A 24,119-nucleotide genomic window follows, 5' to 3' on the forward strand; every position below is an offset into this window, starting at 1 on the left:
TGATCAAGTTGGCTTCTTTTTTAATCAGTGAACTTTAAAAACAAATCAGTCATGAATGATATCTTCTGACATTGTTGCACAAATAGCTATTGTTTATCTTCTGTTTTGACTTGAACAAATTTATCATCCTTTTCCAAATCCTTTCCACTGCCAGGCTGGTGTCATGGGGGAGAGCATTCATGGGCCATGTCCCTCTAAATGAGTTTTTGAGCACCCCCCCCCCCCCCACCATCCACCTGCAGACCAAGCCTTAGGTGCAAAACTTTGTGTTTTACTAATTAATTTATATTTATCATATTAAAAGTGAAAACCTTTTCACTAAATGGAATGAAATTAAAAAAATACAAAATAAGAAAAGGGAAATCAAGTGCATGATATTAGAAAGCAAGTTACGCTGGTAATGCGTGGAATGCACATGTACACGTGATATCATACTGGAAGTTGCTTCAGGATTGCAAGCAAAGTGTATGCCATGTTTAAACCTGAGTAAAGTGTGCTTACCATTCCTGCTTTGTGAACCAATTTTTAAAGACTCATACACAACAAAAATGGATAATAGAAAATTCTTCTTGAAGGCCTCCTCCAGCTCCACCAATGGAAGAGGGAGAAAATCCGCTTGCAGCCAGCTTGACCACCTCTGAAAAGCAAAAGTCTCCTTGTGCAAGCAGCCATTACACACCTGATAAAGTAAGCACTAGCTGTGGAAGACAACCCATAATCATAGATAACCTTGGAAATGACCAGCTCAACCAAATCATCTTGCAACAGAACCCTGCCAGCACTTTCAGTGGTAGGAAGCATTCATTTGCCTCCACTTGGTATCACAACCAAGACTGGTTTGAATAAAGTGTCAAGGCCAATGCAGCATTTTGTTTTTGCTGTTAGCTGTCTAGCACCACTCGGAGGTCTCTGACACTGGATGCCTTTGTGAGTGTGGGCTTTTGTAACTGCAAAAATGCTTTGGAGAGAGATTGGGGATCATAAATACGAATCTTCAAAGTAGCTGTACCCTGTGGAAGGAATGGGAGAGGCGTGTCAATACTGGAAAGGAGATTTCAACACATGTCAACTCAAACCAACAACAAAAGAAAAGATATTACATTTCCTCTCTCATCGATGTTCTTGGATTTTTGGCAGACAACTAGCTGCCTTTACAAAGGAGATAGAGGATTTTGATAACATGTCAGAGAGGGAGAGTGGACTTTTCCTCTCCTTACTGGACTATATGCTTAAAAAGGACCCTGAATTGGCTGAAGTTATCAAAACAATCCCTTGCAATGCCATGTACACCTGTCACAACATGCAAAATGAACTGATAAGTACACTCAGCAGTGTGGTGGCAGAAGCTGTAGTGGAGGAAGTAGGTGACTCCTATTATATTTTGAAAGTAGATGGAACCTATGACCCCACCAGGTGTGAAGATGTATCTATTGTCATCCGATTCGTAAATGAGTCATATGAGGTCACAGAGAGACTGCTAACCATGGCAACACCTGGCAAAGGTGACACACAGGCACTAGCAGACACCAGTTTGGCAGAGCTAAATGAAGTAGGACTGGACACATCAAAGTTTCTAAACCAGGCATTTAATGAGGTTGCTCTGATGTCTGGGAAGCATGATGTCATCCAGAAGCTGCTTCAAGAGAAACTAAGTCGTGAGATACGTTATGTACACCGTCTTAGCCACCAGCTACACTGAGTGGTAGTACACGCAGTGTCAGCATTAACATCTGTAGTGAACTCCTTTCATGTCAGTGATGCCCTCTACAAATTCTGCAAGAAGCCCACAATTGCTATGTACTATAAGGGTGTGCATCTTAAACACCTTCTGGAACAGAGATGGACAGAAAATCTTGCCACTGTGTCAGTCATTCTAAAATCCTTCAGTGATGTAACATCTCTTTTGACTAGTGGGATTGACTCTATGCTGGTCTATGGTGCAGCAATACGAATGGAGGCTGTGGGCTTGCTGCGTGCGATGATCGAGCCCAGTTTCTCATTCATCATCAGGTTAGTGCGCACATTTCTTGCCCTGTTGGACTCAACAAACATGCTTCTACAGAAAGAGGACACTGAGATGATGACAGGTTTAGAAGTCAGGGCTAGTTCAACAGATTGTGTAAGGAAACTCTGTTGTGGCAAGGAGTTTAATAAGGTGTGGGACATGGCCCGGCTGCCAGCACATCACTGAGATCCTCAATGACCAAATGGAGTCACAAAGTGAACACAATTATGGATGATTATGTCAATATGGGAACTACAGGACACAGAGATGATGACAAGAAAACAGAACTTCGGAGTCTGCACAACACTAATAATTCAGTGCTTGGAGAAATAGATCACAGATTCAGTGAACCTAACTCACAGTTGGCTAGTGCAGTTGTTGCACTGAATCTACAAAGTGATACATTTCTTAATGTAAAGGCTGTGAAGCATATTATGGAAATTTCACAATCGTCTATATTTGAGACAGAATATGAAGTTGCTAAACAGTTTTTCAGCTCACAAAAGCCACCACAGCTAATTAAGGGGATTGGACTGCAGCACTCCTCTCAAAGTACCACATGCATCTAATCGGAATGCCCGGTGTAGTGACTGCTTTCAAACATGCCTTAACGTTTGATGCCTCTACAGCCAGTGGCAGCCTCTACAGCCTCTACCACCCAGGCCCGAGGCTGAGTTTTAGCAAGGACCCCTGTCCTTGCTCTCCAACCCTCCCCCCCACCACCCGCCCCACGGCCCCCACCCTTCATTGAATAGAATAAAGTGAAATTGTTCCATTTATTAGTCTTTGGGCATGATCTCCTCACATATTCTAAATTTATCCGCTGGGTGTGTACTGGGAATACACCAGTTGGTGTTTGGATGGAGGAAGGGAGGAAAAACTTCATTAAAATCAAACAAAATGTTACCTTCTGCTAGCCCCAGCCTCTGAATAATTTGAAAATTCTGTTAGTTACAAAAGGATAACTAAAATCAGTTCTTTAAAAAAATGTCTAGATACAAAATAACCCAGGAGAAGGGAGAGATTTTTTTTTTAAATGTAAACCGATCCGTGAGCCACGCTGCATGAGCCAAGCTCTGCTGCAGGAGGCAGACCTCAGACTCACACGTGCATACAAATGCAAGCATTGATTAACAGGTAGCAGTGGGACCGGTGGAGCTTGAGTTGATAGATAGGACCAGATCCAGATTATTTACTAGATTTGTTCATATGGAATGTCAGTGATTGACAGTGCCAGGTCATGGGGCTCCTTGTTAATCCACCATTGACTGGAGATTACGGGCAGGAGGATTGGCTGCTCTCATTGTAGTCAGGTGGCGGTAAATTTCTAGCCTCATTGCCAGCACCCTCATGTCCCACACCTTTGATGCTTCTTATGGTGATACAACCTCTACACTGGCTGTACTCATACCAGCCTACTGCAGGGGGAAACCACTGTACTTGCAGGTAGGCAACCAGGGATGCTGGCCCCACCTGCCTGCCCGTATAAAGAATCAAACCAGCCCCTTTGAGGACAGTCGGACTCGTGGAGCCAGCAGTATACTGAGACCAGGTGTGTACAAGTTTAAGCTAATTAAATCCTATTGTACAGTCTGTGGACTTTGTGTCTGAATTATTCACACAGCAGCACTCACAATTTAATTAGCTTAAAATTAAAGGACCATGGAGAAGTTCCACAGCATCCAGACGCTCCAGCATATTTTGAGATCTGGAAGCATGCAATCGATGTGATTATCCACACACATGCTGAGGTCATAAATACAAACCAGAAAAATCTCATGGTGCTATGCACAGACGACATCACATCCGGCTGGCTGTCCAGCTACGCCTCCACTATGTGCACTCACCACAGGCACCACCATCTTTCATCATTCAACTTCTGCCCACACCGGTGATGCCACTTCTGCCTGCACCGACAACGTCACTTCCAGCTGAGTCGCCAGACCACACCGACGCTATGTGCATCTTCTGAGTGCCACCATCTTGGGCCAGCTGACCCCTATCCACCCCAAATCACCTGACTCACTGACCAGATGATGTGGTTAAAAAGTGCATGTACAAAATTGTGCACTCATCACACCCCACACTCCTAAAGACTCCCACTGGCCACTACTCAATACAACCATTGGGAAGCAGCGACTTGGACCCCAAGGCAGTCCTAGTGTTCACCATACTAATGGAGGATATCCCCCATGGACCCAGGTGCTCGATGATGATAATCATTTTCAACAGGAAGATAATAAAATGCCTGTTTGATAACGGTGGTACCGAGAGCTTTGTGCACCCGAATGTGTTCTGCACACTGAAACTCACAGAAAACCCAGCGAATTTTGGTATTGCCTTCGCAACCCAGGACCATCCCATCATGGCTCTAAGGTGCCGCTCATTGAACTTGACAGTGTGGGGGTGGGGGAGGAGGAGGAGACATACCAAGGGTTCAGGCTCCTGGTCATGCCCAAGCTCTGAGCCCCAGTTATCCTGGGACTTGACTTCTAGTGTCACCTCCACAGCCTCACCCTTGCCTTCAGTGGCCCACTCCCCCCACTCACAGCACAAAGTCCAGTGACCGCCCCCCAGTCCACCTGTGGGCTCTCCACCCTACGGGTGCCCCCTCCATCCCTCTTCAACTACCTGACGCCAGATTGTAAGCCTATAGCAGCCAAGAGGAGGCTCTACTGTGTGGCCGACAGGATCTTTATCAAGGCCGAGGTAAGACAACTCCTGGCAGAAGGAGTTATAGAGCCCAGCACCAGACCTGTCATAAAAGGGGGCAGAAAACCAAGGATGGTCATTGACTCTAGTCAGCTGGATGCCTATGCACTGCCCTGCATCACTGATATGGTCAATGAGATAGCTCAGTGCAGGGTTTTCTCCACGACTGACCTGAAGACAGACTACCATAAGCTCCCCATCTATGTCCGGGATAAAGTTCCGCCGGGTCCCTTTTGGGATCACAAATGGAGTCTCCATGTTTCAGTGGGAGATGAATTGCATGGTAGACCGGCACAATCTAAGAGCGACCTTCCCGCACCTGGACAATGTCACCATCTGCAACCACAACCAGCAGGGCCATGATGCCAACCTGGAGGGATTTCTCCTGATGGCAGAGGAACTGAACCTCACTTACAACAGGGAGAAGTGTGTGTTCAATCCTGGGGAGCATTGTGGTACATGGTCTCATCAGTCCCGACCCCAAATGCATACGGCCCCAAATGAAACTGCACCTCCCCCACATGCTCAAGGACCTCTGCAGGTGCCTAAGGCTCTTCTCTTACTACTCTCAGTGGGTCCCCGGCTTCTCAGAAAAGGTCCATCCACTGGCCCAAGCCGCCACCTTTCCCATCCTTGCGGAGGCACAAGCGACCTTCACCTACGTCAGACAGGACTTTGTCAATGCCACAATGCAAGCTGTGGATGAGACCACCCCAATAGGTAGAATGTGATGTCTCCGACATTGGCCTCGCTGACACCCTTAATTAAGGGGGCAGACCCATGGCCTTTTTCTCCAGGACCCTCCATAGTTCAGAGCTCAGGCAATCCACCATTGAAAAGGAGGCCCAGGTGATCACGGAAGCAGTCTGCCACTGGTGCCATTACCTGGCAGGCAGAAGGTTCACCCTTCTCACAGACCAGTGCGCAGTAGCATTCATGGTCAGCACCACCCACAGAGGCAAGATCAAATACAACAAGATCTTGTGCTGGAGAGTTGAGCTGGCCACTTTCAGCTACAACATCCAGTATAGGCCGGGGAAGCTCAAATACTCTCCCAATACCCTGTTCCAGACCTGTGCCAGTGCACAGTCTGAACAGCTTCAGGCCCTGCATGACTCCCTTTGCCACCTGGGCATTATGCACCTGTATCACTTCATTAAGTCCCGGATCTCCCATTTTAATGTCCAAGAAGTCCGGACCCTGACTGAGTCCTGCAGGGTCTGAGCAGAGTGCAAACAGCACTTCTTCTGTCCAACACAGGCCCATATAGTGAAGGCCACTCAGCCCTTCTAGCGATTCAGTGTCAACTTCAAGGGAGCACTTAAGAACAAGAACGTATATTTCCTCTTTGTCATAGACAAATACTCCCGTTTTCCCTTCACCATTCCTTGCCCTGACACCTCCACTGCTTCTGTTATCAAGGCACTGGTGCAGATTGTCATCATGTTCGGATACCCGGCATTCATCAATAGCGACTGGGGGTCCAGCTTCATGAGTGACGAGCTGCACCAGTACCTGGCAGTGTGAGGCATCATGTCTAGTCACCAACTAGCTACAAATCCAGGGGCAATGGGCACGTAGATTGTGAAAATGGGGTTACCTGGAAGGCAGTCCTCCTGACCCTGAGGTCAAAAGGCTGGACCATCAACTATTGGCAAGAGACCATCCCCGAGGCACTTGATGCCGTATGGTCACTCTTATGCACAGCTACCAATCATACCCCTCACAAACACCTTTTCTCTTTCCCAAAGAAATTGGCAATTGGCCTCTCCCTGCCATCATGGCTGATGTCTCCAGGACCAGTACTCCTCTCTAAACACTTGAGGACCCACAAATCTGACTGCCTGGTCGAGCAGGTGCACCTACTCCATTCAAACCTAAATTATGCCTACGTCAGGTACCCCAAAGGACATGAGGACACCATCCCGATCAGGGATCTGGCACCAGCAGAGGCCCAGCCCTCTCACCCTGGGCACTGCTGGCCCATCCAGGATCCCCTTGAGGGTGACACCCTCTCTCCACCTCTCCAGAGGGCCCCACTCCCTGAGGACTTGTCCAAAACCTACACCCTCACTCTTTCAGACACCATCCCACCCACACTACTGGCTGCCCCGGCTACACCGGAACCAATCGACCCTCAGGGAGCCCTGCCCCTACCAACCATTTACCAGGACCCTGTCCTGCAATAGTCCCAGAGGCACAGACTACCATCAGACTGCCTGAACTTGTACATTTTACCTGGTACCAAGGAAACCGTACCACCCTACCACCCCCATCCCCAGACTCATTTTACGAAGGGGCTTAATGTGGTGATACAACCACTACACTCTCTGCACTCCTACCAGACTATTGCATGGGGCAACCACTGTACCTGGAGGTAGGCAACCAGGAATGCTGGCCCCACCTGCCTACTGTCAATCACTGGCCCGTATAAAGACTCAAGCCAGCCCCTTTTGGGACAGTCAGATGCGTAGAGCCAGCTGTATATTGAGACCTGGTGTGTACAAGTTTAAGCTAATTAAAGTCTGTTATACAGTCTGTGGACTTTACATCAGAACCATTCACACAGCAACACTCAAACTTCTTCACACCTTTACTTTATTTGCTCATAGTTTTCATTTTTAGCTCAAAAAACTCACTTCAACCCCTTTTGTGCATCACAGCATCAGCTTCATGTCATGCTCAGCACCTCTCCAAATTTTTGGATTTAAAAATCTAATAGTTTGGTGGGATGGTGGAGAATTAGGAGGTGAGGGCTGAATTAAAACCAGAGATGGAGACAGTTAGTGTTGGGTGCTGGGTTATTGACTGAAAGGCCATCTCACAGTAGCAGGTGCAATGCTCCGGAGCCGAGTGACTGACTGCATATCTCTCCCGAAGCCAGTGGTGACAAGAGACACAAGTCGTGGCATTGGCCACATTTGGATCTTCCCCTCTGGGATGAGGTACACAAAGAGGAAGAGAGAGTGAGAGAAGGAGAAACTTTGACACAGATTTACAAACTAGAAATCACTTCCATATTGTTTGTATGCAGCAGTTGCCAGTATGAAGTAAGTCCATAAAAACATTACTTGTTTACTTCAAAATATTTATATGTTTGGAGCCTAATTTAGATACCAAAATAGTATTTGTAATGAAAATAATGTATACAAAACTACTGAAATATCTTAGGTGGCTCGGACCCTTTTACCCTCTAGGCCCCTAAGTTTCAGCCTACGCAACCTAATGGTTAATCCACCACTGTCTGCAGTAACGTGCGACAATTCATTCTCCATTCTGAGAAACGTATTTTTGGACCACAGACGCTCAAAAAGGCTCAGTTGGTTCAGCTAGCATTTGAGAGGGATTTAATCCGAAAATGAACAACTAAGTCTCACCAACTCTCACCGTCTGCAACTCTTCTAAAGCTAAGCCATACATTTAATTCACTTTATGATACCAGCCTTGGCTTTCATGATTATTATGCAAAATATTGAATTATTTTTGGGTCTGTCTCATTTACTTGGTAAGAGTAGAATATATAATCTATTTTAAATGATGTTCTAATGACAGTGTAGTATGTGTGTGTGTGTGTGTGTGTGTGTGTGTGTGTGTGAGAGAGAGAGAGAGAGAGAGAGAGGGAGAGAGTGTGTGTGTGTGAGAGAGATGCAGAGATGGAGAGAGAGATGGCGAGATGGAGAGACAAAGGGAGAAAGATGTGGCTCGCATATAGGCTATATTTTGTGCAGTGTGGGTGCATAGTGCAGTGCGTGTTTTGTGTGTGTGTGTGTGTGTGTGTGTGTGTGTGTGTGTGTGTGTGTGTGTGTGTGTGACACAGAGAGACTTTGCAGCATGTATTTAAATTGCAACTGACTTGGCGTGGTGGTTGTTGACAGCAGCTAGTGTGTGATTAGAAAGGGAGAGTTTCTGGCTGGTTGGACCCACAACTGAGAACTGAGACCAAGGGGAAGCCCCTCAAACAACAAAAGGGGGAGTAAGAACACAACACCACAGTGGTGGGGATGGTGTAAATAGAAATTAATATACAGTGATGGAAATGTATGGATACAGAACTTTGAATGGTTTTCCTTTTGTATTTAATTTATTGTGAATAAAGTTTATGTTTGGTTAAAAAACTTCAATGCTGGCGAAGCTCAGCGGGTCAGACAACATTATATTGTATCAGCATCTGTAGTTTTTGTGTTTCACTGAGGGTCAACGCTCATCTTGTTATTATATCATTGAGAAGATTATAAATTCTGTACATCTGAAGCACAAAATGGTTGCTTTCAAAAATAACTTTCTCCCCATGGACACTGCCTACAACACTCAAATGCAGGAGAACGTTTTGAATCCGAAATTGTAGGTCTTTAAGCTACAGGTGTAAGTGTAAAAACTAGCAAAGACATTCAGATTTTAACTTGGTACTTGCAAAGAATTTGCATAGGATTAGTCAAATGCACAAAATGTCGATCCAGTGGTATGTTTATACATATTAACCACTGATTATACATGGGCAACCATCATGCCCCACCAACCCAAACACGAATACCTTATAGCATGAGTGGCAATTTTTTGCCCCCCCCCCATCCCCTCGATTTTACCCTAATGTCCCCTGATTAAATTTGTTCTGATGCCAACTCTGTGGGTGCAATTCAGTTTCCCTCAAAACTTTTGATAACCCGGCGAAATACACTTGGAAATATTCTCTGGTTTTGACAGCTGTCATGCTGTCAAGTAGCCTTTTATACAATACTATACTATTCCTTCTTCTGCACACATCTGCTCCCTTGTAATAAATAGCATTTGTTCATGAAGAAATGTAGCACAAAGCCAGAAAGTTCTTCCTCCTTTGTCCAAAAGCATAGAATGCTTGCAGCTGTCATGTGGATCGCTGTTTGCATCGAGTTTGAAATCTGAAGCATGAAAACCGAACCTCTCCTCCGTGGGTATATACTTTTCTTTAAACCGCTGGGAGTCTCCGGGATATGAACAAGATCTGTTCCTACGTCTTGTCTTTAAGTCAAATTTGTAGATCAGTCATAACAGATATATATGGTTCTGACTTTGCATCAGTTAGTTAAATGTTTCAAAACAAAAGAAACAGTTCTTAAAACAGTTTAGATAAAAAATCATGATTAAAAGTTAACATTCTTGTTCTATTGATATCTTGCATAACAGAAGGGGCTTTTGTGAGGTAACATTATACACAAATTGGGGATACAATTTGTTTTTAAGTACAAGTTGTTCCGAAGTCAGATGTTCATAACTCAGGGACTCCCTGTATAGTATTAATTTCCCCTCCTCCCAAAGCCACAGATCCCCCTGTATGCAATTATTTCCTGAAATGCCAATAAGAAATTATTCTGCAAAAGTGTCCGTACCTCATTTCCCCTGTCAGAATCAAGTAAAGTTTTGGTTTAGATTAAAACTTTTTCCAGCTATTTTAATTTTTTATTCATATCTCTCTTTTTCAGATATGAGTAATATAGTGTGTAGGATTAGCTGAAAAAATATAATTGTAAAAGGTGGAGATTATAAAGGACCATGGGACTGCACAAATTTAAGAGCTGTTGATTTAAGATCTGTCATGTTGGGATTCTAAATTTGAGAAAGGCAAATTTTGTGGAAATGAGAAATGATCTAGCAATAGTGGGTTGAGATATGTTGTTTTCTGGCAAGGGTGTGCTCAGTAAGTGGAAGGCCTTCAAGAGCAAAATATTTCGAGTGCAAAGTTTGCATGTTCCTTTAGGATTAAAGGCAAATTTAACAAACATAGGGAACTTTAATTTTCAAGGGATATTGATGATCCGGTTAAGAAGAAGAGGAAGGTGTATAACAAGTATAGGCAACAAAGAGCTAATGAGGTATGGAAAATGTAAGAGAATACTAAAGAAGGAAGTCAGGAAGGCAAAAAGAAGGCATGACAGTACTTTGGCAGATAATGTGAAGGTAAATCCAAAAGGTTTCTACAAATATGTTAAGAGTAAGAGGATAACAAAGGACAGAATTGGCCCCAAGAGGATTAGAGTTGTCAAGTACATGTGGAGCCCCAGTTAATGGGGGAAATCTTAAACAGGTTTTTTGCATCAGTATTTGGAAGGAAGGGAAACAGAAGTGTCATTGAACATATAGAGAGTAAAGAGAAAAAGGTGTTTGTTGCCTTATAGCGAATAAAGGTAGATAAACCACCTGGACCAGATATGATATTCATTCGAACATTGAGGGAAACTAGTGTAGAAATTGCAGAAATCATGGAAGATATATTCAAAATGTCCTTAGCCACGGGTGAGGTGCCAGAAGATTGGAGGGTAGCTCATGTTGTCACGTTGTTTAAAAATGCTCCAAAAATAAACCAGGTAATTATATGCCAATGAGCCTGACATCAGTAGTAGGTAAATTATTGCATGGAGTTCTGAGAGATAGGATATATAGATATTTGGACCACCATGGGTTGATTAAGGACAGTCAGCATGGCTGTGTGTTTAGTAGATTGTGTTTAATGAATCTTATACAGTTTTTTGAGGAGGTTACCAAGATGTTAGAGGAAGGAAAGGCTGTGGATGTTTTCCACATGAACTTTAGTAAGGACTTTGACAAGGTTACACATGGGAGGTTAGTTCAGAAGGTTCAGACACTAGGTATCCATGGAGAGTTTGTATACTGAATTTGTAATTGGCTGTGTGGGAGAAAACAGAGAGTGGTGTTGGATGGTTGCTTATCAGATTGGAGGCCTGTGATTAGTGGTGTGCTTCAGGGAACCGTGTTGGGACCATTGTTGTTTGCTGTATATATCAATCTTCTGGATGATAATGTGGTCAATTGGATCAGCAAATTTGCTAATGACAAATATAGGAGACATTGTGGACAGTGAGGAAGATTTTCAAAGCTTACAGAGGGATCTGGACCAAATGGGAGAATGGGAGAAAAAATGGCAGATGGAGTTTAATGTAGACAAGTGTGATGTGATGCATTTTGGAGGGGCAAACCAAGGTAGGACATACACAGTAAATGGTAGGGCACTGAGGAGTGCACAGGAACAAAGAGATTTACGAATACAGATACATGATTCCCTGAAGGTGGCAACAGAAGTGGACAAGGTTGAAAATAAAACTTTTGGCATCTTAGCATTTATGAATCAAAGTATTGAGTATAGGCGTTGGGATGTTATGTTGAAGTTGTTTAAGACATTAGTGAGGCCAAATTTGGAATATTGTGTACAGTTCTGGTCACCCAACTACAGGAAGGATATCAATAAGATTGAAAGAGTGTAGAGAAGGTTTACTGGGATATTGATGGGTCTTCAGAAGTGAAGTTATAGGGAAAAATTAAATAGATTAGGCCTTTATTCCTTGGATCAAAGAAGAATGAGGGGAGATTTGATAGAGGTTTACAAGATTATGAGAGGTATAGACAGAGTGGAAGTCAGTAGGCTTTTTCCACTTAGATTGGGGGTGACAAGTACAAGAGGTCATAGTCTTAAATTGAAAGGGGAAAAAGTTTAGGGGGAACATTAGGGAAAAGTTCATTCAGAGAGTGGTCGGACTTTGGATGTGTTGCCATCTGATGTAGTGAATGTGGGCTCAATCTTAAGTTTTAAGAATAAATTGTATAGATACATGGATGGGAGAGGTCTGCAGGGTTATAGAATGGAAGCGGGTCAATGGGACTAGTGGAATAATTGTCAACACAGACTAGAAGGGTGGAATGGCCTGTTTTTGTTCTTCAGCCTTCTATGGTTCTATAGTTATTGGTATTAAATGGACTATTCAGCTTTGTAATGTTATCTAAATGATCATGTTGAAATAGCATAGTGCATCTAGGCAAAGAAGTTGCTTGTCTGACAGATCTGGAGGAAGAAAGCATCATTGAGGAAATGAATGTTTCAAATTGCAATCATTTCATATATAAACAATTTAAATCTTCAGAGGAGTTAAACAGGAAAGTCTGCAGAATCCGTGATTAAATTTTAATGCACAAAAGGGCAGAAGAAACCCAATAGATCATGTAGTGTCCATTGCAAGGAAAGATATATAACCAACATTTCAGGCCAGAGCCCTTTATCAAGATGTGAGCAGAAAACAGGCAGGTGCCTGAATATTGGAATAAATTGGAATAACACAACACAAAATAATCCATCCGCACACATTCCAATCAGATGGTATTAACATTGACCTCCAGTTTCCATTAGCCACCTCTTTCTTTTTGTTTCTCTGTCTTCTTTCCTCCAGCTTCCCATACTGTCCCTTTCCATTCAGAGATCCCCATCCCATCACTACTCTGTATTTTTTTCTGTTTTTTTTTAAACTTTAGACATACAGCATGGTAACAGACCATTTGGCCCACGAGCCCATTCTCCCCATTTTACTCCTAATGAACCTTCACCCTCAGGTGAAGATGAGGCAGGTGGAAGAACACAGGCCAAAGGCAAGTGATCATAGGTGGCTGTGAGTGGGAGGGCAGATGATAGGTGACATAGTTGGCATAGCAGTGCAACGCTGTTACAGTGCCAGCAATTGGGGCTGGGGTTCAAATCCCACGCTGTCTGTAAGGAGTTTGGGCGTTCACCCTGTGTCTGTGTGAGTTTTCTCCTGGGGCTCGAGATTCCTCCCACCATTCATAATATACCAGAGGGAGAAAGTTCATTAGGAGTAAATTGGGGAGAATGGGCTCGTGGGCCAAATGGTCTGTTACCATGCTGTATGTCTAAAGTTAAAAAAATACAGAAAAAATACAGAGTAGTGATGAGATGGGGGTCTCTGAATGGAAAGAGAAAGTATGGGAAGCAAGAGGAAAGAAGACAGAGAAACGAAAAGAAAGAGGTGGCTAATGGAAACTAGAGGTCAATGTTAATACCATCTGATTGGAATGTGTGCAGATGGATTATTTTGTGTTGTGTTATTCCAATTTGTGGGTGGTCTTGGTTTGGTAGTGCATGAGGCCCAGTCTGCATCTAGATTCCCCAGTGTAGAGAAGGCCACAGTGGGAGAACCAAATGCAGTAAGTGTGGCAAAGAAAAGGTGCCCAACAAAATTATTGAGAAAGCAAAGGTTCTCAACAAAACAAACAAAATATATTTTTTTTAATTTTTCACATTATGAACCATATTGACCAAAATACACACTAACATTTCCCTCTTGAATGTACACAGTGTCATTTTCTCCCCTTTCCCCCCCTCCCTTCCCTTCCTCCTTTACCCCCCCCCTCCCCACCCACTCAACGTACAACATAAACGATACATTAAACCCATTAAACAATGTCATCACAGAATGAAAATAAACAAGAAATTTGTGTCATCCACTTTTACATACTGGGTCAGTTCATTTCATCTTCTTCTCCTTCTGTCATTTTAGGTGGTGGAGGTCTGCGGTAGGACTTCTCTGTTGTGTTCCATGTACGGTTCCCAAATTTGTTTGAATAATGTGATGTTATTTCTTAAATTATATGTTATTTTTTCCAATGGAATACATTTATTCATTTCTATGTACCATTGCTGTATTCTCAGGCTATCTTCTAATTTCCAAGTTGACATAATTTTTTTTAGCTACAGCTAAGGCTATCATAATAAATCTTTTTTGTGCTCCATCCAAATCAAGTTCAAGTTCTTTACTTCTTATATTACTTAGAAGAAAGATCTCTGGATTTTTTGGTATTTTGCTTTTTGTGATTTTATTTAATACCTGATTTAGATTTTCCCAAAACTTTTCCACTTTCTCATATGCCCAAATTGCATGTACTGTTGTTCCCGTTTCCTTCTTAGAGCGAAAACATCTGTCTGATACTGTTGGGTCCCATTTATTTAACTTTTTGGGCATGGTGTATAGCCTGTGTAACCAATTATATTGTATCATGCGTAATCTCGTGTTTATTGTATTTCTCATAGTTCTGGAACACAGCTTTTCCCATGTTTCATTCTTTATCTTTATGTTTAGATCTTGTTCCCATTTTTGTTTGGGTTTACAGCTTGTTTCCTCATTCTCTTTCTCTTGCAGTTTGATGTACATGTTTGTTATAAATCTTTTTAATTATCATTGTGTCTATATTCACATATTCCAAATTGCTTCCTTCTGGTTACCTCAGCTGCTTCCCAATTTGTACTTCAAGTAGGTTTTCAGTTGGTGTTATGCAAACATTGTACCGTGAGTTATACCATATTTGTCCTTCATTTGTTCAAAATATAATAATTTATTTCCCGAAAAACAATTTTCTATTTTTTTGATCCCTTTTCTCTCCCATTCTCTGAAGGAAAGGTTATCTATTGTGAAAGGGATTAGTTGACTTTGCATCAATATTAATTTTGGTAGTTGATAATTTGTTTTATTCCTTTCTACGTGAATCTTCTTCCAAATGTTGAGCAGATGGTGCAGTACTGGTGAATTCCTATGTTGCACCAGCTTTTCATCCCACTTATATAGTATATGTCCAGGTACCTTCTCCCCTACTTTATCTAGCTCTAATTTGGTCCAATCTGGTTTTTCCCTTGTTTTATACAAATCTGATAGGTATCTTAATTGTGCTGCTCTATAATAATTCTTAAAGTTTGGTAGCTGTAAGCCCCCTTGTTTGTACCATTCTGTTAATTTATCTAGCGCTATCCTCGGTTTCCCCCCTTTCCATAAGAATGTCCTTATTATTTTCTTTAGCTCCTTGGAGAATTTCTCTGCTAGGTGAATTAGTAACAATTGGAATAGATATTGTATCCTTGGAAAGATATTCATTTTGATCCAATTTACCCTTCCTTTCAGTGTTAGTGGTAAGTCTTTCCAATGTTCTAAGTCGTCTTGTAATTTCTTCATTAATGGCTGATAATTTAGTTTGTATAGATGGCCTAGATTATTATCTAGTTGTATACCTAGGTATTGGATTGCTTGTGTTTTCCATCTAAATGGTGATTCTTTCTTAAACTTTGTGAAATCTGCATTATTCATTGGCATTGCTTCACTTTTATTTGCGTTGATCTTGTACCCCGATACTTCTCAATATTCCTTCAATTTCTTATGTAATTCTTTTATTGATATTTCTGGTTCTGTTACATATACTATGACATCCTCTGCAAATAGACTGATTTTATATTCCTTCTCTTTTATTTTTATTCCTTTTTTTATTTTCTGTTCTTATCATTTCTGCCAATGGTTCTATAGCTAATGCGAACAGTGAGGGAGATAGTGGCAGCATTTCACTTTTGAATCTTCAGGGTCAGCTATTGCATTCTCTTGTGGCCTTCTCTACATCAGAGAGACTGGGCACAGACTGGAAGATAATTTTGCTGGTATTTTCACTCTGCCCACTGCAATAATAGGGACCTCCCAGTGGCAAACTATTTCTCTCACAGGCATGTCTGTTCATGGCCTCATCCACTGTCAAACCAAGCCCTCTATTGTGTCCTCTGGCCCCCAGTCTCCCCCACCATTGGAAACATACACTCTATCCAGGCCTTTCAGTAGTTGATAGGTCTCAATCTCACGCTTATTCTTCTAAACTCCAGCAAGTACAATCCGAGAGCCTTCAAATGCTCCTCATATGAAAAACCATCCCTCAAGGGATCATCCTTGTAAGTCTCCTTCGCTATGTACCTGTGTAGCTGCACCAGGCAAGAAGAGTATCTTCTCCTCCTGAATGAATAAAATGTCTGGTTTCACAACAGAGCCAAATTTCTTCAGCCTTACTTGGTGAGGATGCTTTAAAGGTTTCCAATCAGTATCAGCTACATGGTTATACATAGGAACTTCTTCTCATAAGTTGTGGTGTACCTTCAGAATTCTCTAAACCAGAGAGATGTGTTACTGAGTCTATTTAAAGAGGAGGTAGATTTTTCTTTTGAATCTGAGGACTCAAGAGAACAAGGAGAAATGAAGAGGTGAAACCTTGGGAAGATCATAGAAAATGGAGGGAGGAGGGGCTGTGTTTATGGGCTGAGTACCCTTGAGTTTCTATTTCTTATGTTCTACTGTTATCTCATTGCAGAAGAAGCCTATGCCAATTTTCCAATGTGTTCCATTCAAATCAATTCCCTCAGGGCACTATTTTGGAGGTGATTTTTTAATCCTTCTCTTTTCCATGCAAATACATTCATTTAATTGGAAATATAAAATGGATCAGCTTTTTCAATCTAATCTTGCTCAATATAAGGGGAAAAAAATCAACAATGCTGGCACAAAATGCAATTTAAATTATAGAGCACTGATCATTTGAAGGAGGCAGAAACAAGATATTTAATGTGATTATTTTGAAGCAATCTGTCGTGACCTTGTTTGACAATTTATCAAGAGGCATTTTCTGCAAAGTTGATTTTAATGTTTTAAAAAATATTGACATACAGCACAGTAACAGGCCCTTCTGGCCCACAAGCCCTTGCCACCCAATAACCTACAACCCTTGTACTTTTTGAGGGTAGTAGGAAACCAGTGCACCTGAAGGAAACTTTGCAGATACAGGGAGAATGTACAAACTCCTTACAGACAACACTGGATTTGAACCCAGGTCACTGGTGCTGTCATAGAACCACAGAACTATAGAAGGCTAAAGCACAGAAAACAGGCTATTTGGCCCTTCTAGTCTGTGCTGTTATTTCACATCCCATTGACCTGCTCCAATTCCATAACCCTCCAGACCTCTCCCATCCATGTATCTATCCAATCTATTTTAAAACTCAAGATTGAGCCCACATTCACCACATCAGATGGCAGCCCATTCCACACTCCTACCACTCTGAGTGAAGGACTTTCCCTTAATGTTCCTCCTAAACATTTACCCTTTCAGCTTAAAGTTATGACCACTAATATTTATTTCCCCCAATCTAATTGTAAAAAGCCTACTCGCATCCACTCTGTCTATCCCTCTCATAATCTTGTAAACCTCTATCAAATCTTCTCTCATTCTTCTTCACTTCAAGGAATAAAATCCTAACCTGTTTAATCTTTCCCTGTAATTCAACTCCTGAAGACCCAGAAACATCCCAGTAAATCTTCTCTATACTCTTTCAATCTTATTGATTTCTTTCCACATTTTTTTCCAAATTTGGCCTCACCAATGTCTTAAACAACTTTAACATAACATCCAACTTTTATACTTTTATACATTGATTTATAAAGGCTAAGATGCCAAAAGTTTTCTTTATAATCCTGTCCACCCGCAATAGCACCTTCAGGGAACTATGCATCTGTATTCCCAGATCTCTTTGCTTCTCCACAATCTTCAGTGCCCTAAGTTTTACTGTGTATGCCCTATCTTGGTTTCCCCTTACAAAATGCATCACCTCACACTTGTCTGAATTAAACTTCATCTGCCATTTTTTGGCCCATTCTCCCAGTTTGTACAGATCCCTCTGGAAGCTTTGAAAATCTTCCTCATTGTCCACACCACCTCCTATATTTGTGTCATCAGCAAACTTGCTGACAATGCCACATTAAGTGAAGCCTGTGGAGATTCACAGAAAAGCTGCACTGCCAGTGACGTGGTGAGAATGATTGACAGCTGCTGCAATATCAACCTGTGCCTGAAATTCATTGACGTGTTAGATTAAAATAGATAAAAATTCAAATTTGGTTAGATAAATTTACCTTCTAAAGCCAGCAAAATTTAACCAAGAAATTTGACGTATGGAGGACTTTTTCAAACTTCGGTCATCTTTATATTTGCTATATAAAGCACACTGTTTGATCACCCGAGTTCTCCAGCATTGTGTTTTTACAGTGCTCATTGTAATTATATAGGCATACAACCAAGACTGAACATGCCATTTTTTTTTTAACCTATTATACATTCATTTGTATCTTTTAAGCATGCTGAATTACATGAGTGGCTATTACCAACTTAAGCTGATGTGAAGGAAATTGTGGGTCCAACAATGTCCTAGAGATTTCTATGGAGGTTGATGTGACATTTTAAAGGTTAATTGTATAAGCAATTTGAGGACAGGCTCCATGGTCTCTGGGAGCTGTAATAAAGACTATAAGTGGATGAGATGTTCAGAAGACAACACCCTTTATCCACAACTGCCCAGAACACCCAACAGAAATGCAGTAGAAGGAGGTTTCCATATTAACTGGATTCATTATTAGCTGTAATTCAGTGATCTTACCAATAAGATCAAGGTCAGAAAATACATTGTCAAAAGCCAAATCCCACCAATGTTATCTGGTAAGGAGCTGAGAGAAGTCCAAACTTTGCACAGTGCACAGAGCTGATTCGTCCCAGCATGAACTTGGTCATTCCAGGATCACACAATACTAAAAGCCAGTGCAGGAATGATGGAGGATTTATATCAGCTTCCATTGCAGAACAAACAGATGTTAACAGCAGAAGCTCAGGCCTCCTACATGCTGGCTCAGTCTGCTGTTATAATAGTTCTTAAGAGCGGTGTGGTTTTTGTAATAATTCCTGAGTGTTATCAAGCGTTTGTGAATATGGACTGAGAAGATAGCCATCAGAAGAAGTTGTGACATTGACAGCCTTCTTGAGGCAGATAGGAGGTTAGAGCCTTTGACATGTTTGTTATCTTCCACAACATTCTGTGTTCCTAGATAGTTGAATTCCCAAATGAGGCTATGATGGATCCAGTCAGTATTCTTTTCACAATGTAGAAATGTAATAGTATTTGACAACATGTCAAATCTCGTTAAATTCTTGAGAAAGTAGGGGCATTGGTGTGCTTTCTTCCTAGTTGAACTTGAGCAATATGCTAGCCACAGGAGAGATCTTCTGGAATATAGACCACCAGGGATGTGAACACTCAAACCTCAGCAACTGTTAAAGCTTTGCACTGTGTATAATCAGTTGATAATACTGACAATGACCCACACTGGTGTGCTGGAGGCAGCTCTTCAACAGGAAGTTGGGTCCATGGAAGAAGAAACCACAGACTAAATGGCAGGCAAATAATGATTTTTTTGGCCTATCATCAACAAAGCAATTAAAACATTTCAGTGAGCACTTTTCAACTCAACTTCCACAGAGTTTTCAATTTCAGTAAAAATTCAAGACATGAATTGGAAGGTCTGATGAATCACTGGTTATAGCAACTTTGCTGCTTTTTGATATTTTTCACACAACAATTTTATTCAAAAATAATATTTAAATTTAGCAACATTCCTTTGATTCCAGCCTTTGCATTATCTTAATATAGAACATTTACTGTTACTTTTCAAAAATATCCACCAATCATACAATCCTTCACCAATTCCACTGCCCATCAAAAGTTGGCTTAACATCACTCCACTAAATAGGCTTAATCAGAAAATTCTGGAAAAGTTACAGCTTGCAATCAAAAGAATCCCCCTCTGGAAATTCAACCTGAAAGCCCCTCATAGCAGCAGGTGCCACTGCAGTTGTAAGTTTACACATGTCATGCAGCAGATTTCCTGCAATGCCACATTGTAAATTATTTATTTATAACCATATAACCATTTACGGCACGGAAACAGGCCATGTTGGCCCTTCGAGTCCACATCGGTTCACTAGAACAACTTCACTAGCTCAACCCTGCTGCTCTCCGACCATAACCCTCAAACCCCCCCCTCCCCTTTACCCTTAACTCATGCCCTCTTGTTCCAACCTCCCCTGCCCTCAGGGAAGTCTGTTTATGTCTCATCTATAAATTCCTTTCATAATTTTAAATACCTCAATCAAGTCCCCTCTCATTCGTCTCCATTCCAATGAATAAAGTCCCAGTCTCCTTAATCTCTCCCTGTAATCCAGATGCTGTAAGCCAGGCAATATCTTTGTAAATCTTCCCTGCACCCTCTCCACCTATCTATATCCTTTCTATAATTTGGAGACCAGAATTGAGCACAGTTCTCCAAACCAGGCCTCACCAATGCCTTAAACAGCCGCAGCATCACTTCCCAGCTCCTATACTCTATGCTATGATTTATGAAGGCCAGCAAACCATATGCCTTCTTAACCACCCAATCTACATGGGAATCTACCTTCAGTGAACTCTGTACTGTAACCCCCAGGTCCCTCTGCTCCTCTGCGTGCCTCAATGCCCTCCCCTTAACTGCATATGTCCTATTCTGGTTATTTTTACCGAAATGCAGCACCTCACACTTGTTTACATTGAATTCCATCTGCCATATTTCAGCCCACTCTTCTAAACAAAGCAAATCCTTCTGTAATCCAAGAAAACCTACCTCACTATCCACCACTCCCTCCATTTTCATATCATCCACATATTTGCTTACCCAGTTAACCACACCCTCCTCTAAATCATTAATATAAATGGTTTGCTGAGAAAAATCATCACACTCAAATTGTCAGTGTATACAGTCCTATAATACTTCACTTACCAATTACATAAGCAAGGATTAGATTCCAGCCAGTGATGAAAGCACAAAATTCTCCACCTGTAACATAGCTGTAAAGATATGTAGAGCCAGTCTTCGGGACCATAGCACCCAACTCAGCATAGCAGAGGCCTGCAAGCACAGATGCCAGAGCTGCAATCAGGAAGGAGATAACAATGGCAGGTCCAGAATTCTCCCGGGCCACTGCTCCAGCTAACACATAGACACCTGCTCCAAGGGTACTGGCAACACCAAGTGCAACCAAGTCCAGTGTGGTCAAGCATCTGGCAAGTCTGGTTTCTTCGGTACTGCAGTCCACATATTTACGGCGGAAGAGCTGTCGTCCAAAATAAATAATTGGTTTGCAATCTGTCTTTTCTGAAACACTATACTGTAAGTTCATCACCTGACCAATAATTTTAGAGACCAACATGCCAATCCATCATATTCCAGTTTTCTTTTCATATTTAATTCAGTAGAATGAAAATATGGTGAGTCCTTCAATAAGCAATTACCTCCTGCCTCTGTAACCATATTCCTTCCCCAGGCCTCTTCCCTTACCTTTTTATTCGGATGCCTGCTGACATTTTTACGTACCTTGATGAAGGCTTCAAGCCTGAAACATTGGCTATGTATTTTAATATTTGATATATAAAGGACACTGTTTGACTTGCTGAATTTTTCCAGACTTGTGTTTTTACTGTTAAGTTAGTCTGCCAGCTTACCAGTCATGAAGTGAAGTAGACAATAGCACCGACATTAGATTACAGACACCACAGGGATCACAGAGTATTTCAGGCCACATAAGTAAGAAATAAATGTGGAAAAATACAATCTTTAGAGTAAGCAGTCAAAACATTTCTTAAGGCCAACGGATTTGTCTGCTTAAGATGACTGCATTATGCATACACTTGTCAGCAATCTTACACGTGCTGTCTGCTTCTTAGCCATGCCCCTCACATCATCTGGGCACACTTCATCACAGGTGTTAATGATCCTTCCCGGCCTCTTGCAGAAAAAAAAAGATTAAGGGAGGTCATAAGAACAGAGAAGCATAAAAAATAACTAGCTGGAACAGTTCATATAGCATGACAAGTATGCTTCGGCTTTCAATTATATTAGTGCTGACATCATTTTCGATTTAATTCCACCTTTATGTCCCATTCTTATGTCCGTTAGGCCATTCCCATGCTGACCACCAAGAATGCATTTCTGCAACACCTATTTACCAGTACTTGGTCTATTGTGGAAAAGTCCAAGAATAACCGAGCCACCCTTTGATCCTTTGATTCTCCACTGGCAAACAACAACCCATTTAAAGTATGCTCATCTGACATTAACCAATTTTTTTCTTTCTCCCCACATTATCTTCAACCCACTCCATTTTCTGCACTCTATCTGCTTGAGGGACAATTCGCAGAGGCCGATTAACCTGCCAACTCACATGTGTTTGCGATGTGCGAGGAAACTGAAGCTCCTGAAGGAAACCCACACGGTCAAAAGCAAAACATGCAAACTCCATAATGACAGAACCTGTGGCCAGGGTTGAGCCTGCATCTCTGACACTGTAAGACAATGGTTTTACAGATGGTCACTCTAAGCATATATTTCTCAGCTATCCCTGTGGTTGCGTGGGACACTGACATGATTTGTGCTCGAGGGACAGAATTTTTATGACCTCAGGATATGCGATTCCTTTTTATTTGTTATTATTAATTGGTTAGTAGTCAGTAGTTATCAGTTAACATTAACCCCAGTTGTATGGTGTGTTGAGATAGCCTACTACTGTTTGACCTTTAGACTCATGGAGCCCACCCTCCCAGAATGAGCAGTTTGGAAGGTGGGATGCTAAACCAGCTGAACCTCTGCACCTTGGAGGTGCCCAACGATCTGGGTTGTGTCATGAGAAAGAAGTAGTCTTCACCAAGTGTACTGTTCCTATCCTTGAAAACCTTGATGGCCTTTGGGAAATTGTCACTGTCAAATCCCTTAAAAGACAGATAGTTTCACAAACATTAACAAAAATAACTAATTTTAAAATTAAAGCAATATTTAAACAATTTAAAAATGTAATTGCAACATCTGATAGTATTAAAAATGACATTAAAACAGAGAAAGATGCAATAATAAGAACAACAAAAGGATGACCTATCCTGGACCCACAATAGTCTGGAAGCCACAGCACCACATAAATTTCCTAAGAGGCTGAGGAGGGCAAGGCTACTAGCCCTCATCTTGACAACATTTTACAGGAGCACAGCTGGGAGTGCCCTGCTGGCTGGTCTAGTGCCTGGCATAGTTGCTACAAAGCATCAGATCAGACATCAATACCGAGGATCATCAAAACTGCTGAGAACATCCCTGAAATCCCCTTTGCCTCTGTTAAAGATATTCAGTGGGAGTGTTGCTTAAATAGGCATTAAAGAATTATTGAAGATCCCTACCATCCATCACACAGGACCTTTGGCCTACTACCATCAGATAGTAGATACAGGAGTATCACAATTAGGTTGGCCAAGCTAGGAAATAGCTTCGTCCCACAGGTTATGAGAATGATGAACAGTATCCTATAATCTTGGTTCCCTTGCAAATGAAAATAGTAAAGTATTAAAAATTATTTATACATATTTATTTCATAATTTTTTAATGTATCTCTGTGATCATTTCTGTTGTGTATTATGTATGTACTGTATGTGTGTGCACCGTGATCTGGGGAAATGCAGTTTCACCTGGTTGTTTATGTACAGTCAAAGCTTTCTGGAGGATCTGGACCTGCTGAAAAAATGGGCTGAAAAACGGCAGATGGAATTTAATGCAGACAAGTGTGAGGTATTCCGTTTTGGAAGGACAAACCAAGAAAAGGCATATATCAGTGGTTGATAACCTTTTTCTTTCTACTCACGTATTTCTATTCCCTATACCATAGGCGCTCTGTGATTAATAAGGGATTACTTAAGGTGGTAAATGGGTGGAAAGAAAAAGTTTGAGAGCCACTTACATATATGGTAAATGGTAGAGTACTGAGGAGTGTGGTAGAACAGAAGGATCTGGGAATACAAATACATAATTTCCTGAAAGTGGTATCACAGGGGAATAAAGTTGTAAAGAGAGTTTTTGGCATATGGCCTTCATTAATCAAA

The 24,119-nt window shown here is 41.7% G+C and overlaps 1 long non-coding RNA gene across 1 annotated transcript in view; it reads left to right on the plus strand.

Annotated features, from left to right (window-relative positions):
- Positions 1–1,506: 1,506 nt before the first annotated feature.
- LOC138739932 (uncharacterized) overlaps positions 1,507–24,119 on the plus strand; it is a 44,268-nt gene continuing 21,655 nt past the window's right edge. The window contains exon 1 of the long non-coding RNA XR_011342575.1: positions 1,507–2,010. This is a non-coding gene — a long non-coding RNA (uncharacterized lncRNA). The remainder of the gene's footprint in view (positions 2,011–24,119) is intronic.

This window comes from Narcine bancroftii, chromosome 7 (assembly GCF_036971445.1).
Source record: "Narcine bancroftii isolate sNarBan1 chromosome 7, sNarBan1.hap1, whole genome shotgun sequence".
Classification (NCBI taxonomy): domain Eukaryota; kingdom Metazoa; phylum Chordata; class Chondrichthyes; order Torpediniformes; family Narcinidae; genus Narcine; species Narcine bancroftii.